The sequence below is a fragment of the Hibiscus syriacus genome, unplaced genomic scaffold, assembly GCF_006381635.1.
Source record: "Hibiscus syriacus cultivar Baekdansim isolate YM2019G1 unplaced genomic scaffold, ASM638163v2 tig00110885_pilon, whole genome shotgun sequence".
Lineage (NCBI taxonomy): Eukaryota > Viridiplantae > Streptophyta > Magnoliopsida > Malvales > Malvaceae > Hibiscus > Hibiscus syriacus.
Window position 1 is genome coordinate 304,729 of NW_024062897.1, and position 5,950 is coordinate 310,678.

Consider the following 5,950-nt stretch of genomic DNA (forward strand, 5'->3'; position numbering starts at 1 on the left):
TTCTGAAACATTTGCTTACAAAACTGAATAAGTACATGTATAATATCAATTGTAAACATTTGAAAACGTTGGATTGACTGCAAAGCTACTTGCAGCGTTGCAAACATTTGAAGGGTTGTGCAGGAAAGATTGTAAAGACAGCCCCAACTATTAAAAAAGATTAGACATATATAAACACACAGTGAATAAAGCAGCAGTATCAATTCTTCATATGAACACACAGTGAATAAAGCAGCAGTATCAATTCTTCACTCTTGGGAGATGTGTTTCTTGTGGAACTATGCTTGGGGTGTTTCAAATAACTCTTGCCACTTTTCTGGATCTGTTCCTGGACCTTCCCCCTGCAAAACAAATCGATATATTAGTTATCGACTTTGGCAAAGCAACTTTTCAAGCATATATATATATGCTTGAAACTTTTATGATATCTTCCACAACCTAATGCCAAACTAGGGATCGAATTCTTCCAACGGTTTTACAGATACAGTCTGATCTTAACACTTTTTTTTCGAGGAAAGCTCCTTAGACTCGAATATATACTTCTTGATTCTATAAGTTGAGCTTTTATCATCGCTCAAAAAGGGTTTGGTGTTAGAGGTATAGCTTCTACATAATTTTACCATTTGTTGAGGTATAGTTCGATTAGATGATCGATATGCTCTTATTGCATCATGTTTCAGTTTAAGAAAAACTAAAATGTAGATGACTGCATATGTATTTGACTTACACCTGTTGCAACAGATTTCCATACTAACCTAGACCGAGTTGATTTCATAAATTTTGCCTTCAGTAAATTCGATGTCCAGTTCTTGTATGCAAGCTTCAACAACAACAAGCCTGCTTACCTCTCCCACCAATTTATCTCCTGTGTCATTTTCAAATAAATGACAATAAAATAGACAGCTTATATGATCTGCTTAACCATTTGTATATGAGTCTCTATGAAAAGCTTTTGCATGATTTTAAATATCCATATCAAGAGAAGGAAAATCAGAGCAGTTTCACTTTCGAGGGAGGGTGGCTGCAAGGATCGGAACTTTTGTTTCCCTATAATTGCTGTTGAAATACGTTTCGATAACTTAACACTTACCAGTTTATAGTCCCATTCAAAAACCAGATTTAGCATACCCTGACCAATAACAACTCTACGACGTTGCCCAGCTGTAGCTCGAAGCAAAGTATTAAGATCATATGATGTGTAAGGTCCATCTGTCAATCTACCAGCTCTGTACACAAAAAGGTATTGTTTGGAGAAACATTGGAGAATATACAACCACCAAAAGCATGTTGATGTACTGTTTCACACTATATAAAAACATTACGATTTGCCACTGACCTGATGATGGTAAATGGAAGGCCGGAATTGCGAAGAAAATCTTCCCCTTTCTTTTTATATTTGAGAACCCCAAAAAGGTTCATAATGCTGCCAAAGTTAATATAAACATAGAAATAGAGTTGATGAGAAGTTTTAGCTGCAAACCAACACCCCTCAGATATTTTTTAAATATACAGGGAATAGCATGATTGAACTATATGAGATGATATTCCACTGTTTTTCCAGCACGGAATATAACATGATACCTTTTTGTTTCACTGAATGAGAAGTTCATTTCTTATATTTACAAATGGAAAGAAGAAATATCGGGCAATTTGTAAGAAACCATAATGCTAACAGAGAGACAGAGGCAAGTCATCAGGAACTCTATAATTTACTATCTAAAAGATCTCCCAAATAATTATTGTTCTTACCTCCATGGTAGTTCATTGAACTTGGTTACACCAATTGATGAAACAAGAACTACTCTCTTCAATGACGAAGGCAATGCAGATACAAGATTGCTTACACCCTCCCAATCTTCAAAAAAATTACAAAATAGTCAAAGTCGTATCTCTATGTACACTTGTGCATGTACGCATACGAGCTCATATCTAGTGTCAGAGACATCTACAACTTTTGATGATTATGTTTTTCATTCATCACTAAAAATGTAATATCCAAGGAAAAAGGATAAAAAATGTAATGTTGATAATAAAATGTTGAATTGTTTGTCTTAAAGCAATTTCCGACCTACTCTTTCGGGAGTATTATCCCCGTCCCATCTCTTGGAAGGAAATGCAGTTGTTCCTGTGCAACAAATCACATGTGTAACCCCCTATACAAAAGTTGTAAAAGATTAATACATTTGAAAATTCTGAACTGTTTGAGGTATTAATGGAACCCAAATAATGTCATTTACTAGTTAATAAAAGGAAAGAAGTTAAAGATTTGATAGACAAAAGTAAGAAGCACAAACCTCAAACAGAGATGGATCTAGATCTGCTGGGTTTCTTGTGTCCCCTTTAAAAATCTATCAAAATTTAAAATCACTTCCAAATTAAATTTATATCTGACTAAAGCGAAAAATAAATAAATTAAAAACGAGAACACCGTGCAACATGAAATCAATGGAAATTCGATGAAAACAATCAATGTGCTTGAATTATCCATGGATTAGATGGAACTCCCACCTGTAGCTTCTCTTCGTCTTGGTTACCAAACAGAGAAACTGCCTTCTCAGGATCTCGAAATATTAGGCGAGATTTGATGTTCCGGTTCAGCAAAGCTGCCACAACCAACTGCCCTGAAAAAAGACCAACTTGCTGATATTATGAATAACAAGTAAAATTTGACATTGATCAGAAGTATATTTAACCATCAGGTCAATTATCTTGTGAGTGCAATAAGTTGAAAAAGGATTTATCCATGTGTGGTTGTCTCATTGCCTATGTCCGCTTTCATGTTTACGTCCTCTCTTTGATTGTTCTTAGATATATCGAAGTCGATGGTCAATAGAGATATGTTTAATTCGTTACATAATGCGGAACAAAACCAGTAGGTGTCTTATATACCTAGGAAGTAATATAGAATCCAATGTTTTCCCTTAGTACTTTCTACATGATTAATGCATAAGAAGACGAATATCAGGTTATAGTTGGCTTATAAAAAGGATTAAGATTCGTTTGTTGAATACGAAAATATACTCATCTACAATTTACAACTACCATTCCTTGTATGCAAACATGAAATGTGCTAACAAAGAAATGATGGGAAGCAAAACGCCTCCTCCAAATTACAGTAAATCGGGAAGATAATGGAGAACAAACAAACAAGATCACAAACAAGAACGCATAAATTTACATGCAAAATCCTTGCCTAGTCCCTGCACATCCACCACATATCCCATTAAGGACAAATTATCCGGACCAAACCATAAAAGAATTCGGATTACAAACTCTAACACAATCTTCGAGAGCAATATCCACAGTACCTGAAACTAGAGTATAGACCAACAATGCAAACTAAACAACAAAACCATGAAAAGACCCTCCTTTTCGGCCGTGCTTTTGCTTATTCAAATCCTTAACATTAGGTAATCATTCATAATCTCTTATCTATGTTGTTAGAGTTTGATTCGAATTCAATGCGACACGAGTTAAGAGATAATTGTGCTTCTATTATAACATATGTCTTAGTTAAGCACTTAGTCATTCGATCCATTTGTGAGAAAATGCCTAGAAAATGATTTCATATGTGTTGTTTCTTACAGGAAACTGGGTTCTTACAAATACTCAAGCCATGTGTAAGAAACCATTGCATGGAGGTGGCTGAAAGCCATATGAGTTAAATTTAAGGGGAATTCCAGACAATTACAATGGGCCTTCTCTAAACACTAAACTAATCCAAATACACAGTTCAGAGAATAAATTAACAGCTACAAATAAGCAACACACTAACATTGTACAAATGCAAAATAAAATGAAAAGAGATTACCGACGCCGCCGGTGGCGCCAACAACAAGAACAAACTTAGAGGAAGAAAGAGTTGTTGTTGGGAAAGAAGGGCAGTCTCTGAAGTTGTGGATTGGATCACTTCTTGCAGAGCATTCACTTTCACCGATAATTCGCCTCTTAAGCCTGAGTTTTTCTTGGAGAATCCAAACCCATCACAATAGCTCAAGTGTGAAAGAGCCAAACTTGGCTTCTTTTTAAATGCTTTTGAGGGTTTCTCTAGAGGGAATTGGAATGTGAAGGAGACCTTGGTAGCCATGAAAATGGAAAAAAAAATTACAAGAGGAACCGTTCGTTTGTGGCTGTCATATTTGCAGCAGCTTCACTAAAATAAACTTTTGTCGGGCACCAAAAGTCCAGATTGGCGAACACGTGTCACTCCTTAAACAAGATTTTTGAGACATGTGGAACATTCCTAGACACGTCGGATCTCTTATATGAAATTACATGAAATAATAAATCAAACGTGTCTTTCATTCTTTGATTTGATAGTATAGGAGCGGATGTACAATTAATTTAGGGTGCGTTTGATTCACGGAATGTATGATTACTAGTGAGAATAAAAAATTATTAGGGAATAGTATTACTGGGAATGTTGTATTTTATGTTTGGTTGGTTTAGCAGGAATGTAAGATTACCGTGTTTGATTAAAGGAATAAAAGATTATTGGAATGTATATTTAACCAAATTATCTTTATTATATATTTGTATAATATTACAAATTGTAAAATATTTATATATTTTCTTTAAAAAATTAAATTCATAATATTTATATAATTTTTTTACAAAATTAAAAATATAAAAAAGGTTTAATGAAAGTGTAAAATTTGTTTAACCCCTGAACTTCATATAAAATTTTAATTATAGACTTTTTTTGTAAATCTAAAATAATTTAAGAATAAATTTATAATTTAACATTAGTAGAAAAATTTAAGGGCATTTTAGTCCAAAACGCCAGTAATGTTACAATACCTAAGAGAAGGGAGGTAACGACATTCCCGGTAATATAACCCAAAAAATCTACTATTGGTAATAAAACATTATCGGGAATGAGATTCCCGACCAACCAAACATGCGAATGTGGGATTTTCTTCCCATGAGAATCCCACAATCCTTGAACCAAACACCCCCTTAGAGAACTAACTACATATATATTATTTTAGAAAAATTATTAAATTTTATTTAATGTATTAAAGAAAAAAAATATATACATATTATTTTAAAAAATTTATATTAAAAATTTTAGATCTAATTTTTAAAAATTTGAATCTACTACTGATTGAAGCAAGTTTAAGGGATCTTGTTGCATTATTTGCATACTAAAGATTAAGTTCATTATTTTAATTTCAAGATATTATAGCTAATAAATTACTTTATATCCTACAATTTGATTTAGTCATGTTTTGATGTGGGAATTGCTTCACTTGAATCTTTGTGATGTTTGAAATTTGCTCAAAAAAGAATCATAGTATGATCTGGTGATTTTGAAGCATGAAAATTTATTAAAACCACTTAAAATCTGCAATTTGATGCATAAATGTTAGTATTTTGAATAAAAGTGGAATATATAAAAACATGGAATTTAAAAATTGTATCAATACATAACATGGGTATCAATTTCTATGTTATAGCATCGATCCCTAATATTAGGCATCCTACTTGGTCTTGAATGGGAAGATTTGATTTGTGAGGACAATGAGATATTTGTTTTGATGCTATTTGCCATGAACTTTGAATTGTATGCACTTTGACCCCTAAGAGTTGATATATTATTATTGAGTTAATAAATGAGAATTATTGTTTATCTGAGTGTTGTTTGTTCTAAAGTTCAGATAGCTTAACTTGAACACGAGTCAGAACCAACTCGTTTTTCACATTACTCACACTACAAGTGATCTTTTATATATATATTGGTCTTTTGATCCACAGTCAACCAACTCAGCACTTTGAATAGCTGTTGTGTAAAGATAATGAGAGAAAGACGACGAGAAGTGGACATGCAACTCGCCTCTACGCTCTGACGTGTGAGACAACTCAACCATGTTGATTTGACTGAAAATAAAACATAGAGAAATTTGCTTCTGTCATTACTACTGATATTTGAAGAATGCCTTAAAGTAAA

At 33.2% G+C, this 5,950-nt stretch overlaps 1 pseudogene; it reads right to left on the bottom strand.

The window, feature by feature from the left end:
- Positions 1-205: 205 nt before the first annotated feature.
- On the bottom strand, positions 206-4,102 carry LOC120144207 (annotated as a pseudogene).
- Between the last annotated feature and the right edge of the window lie 1,848 nt (positions 4,103-5,950).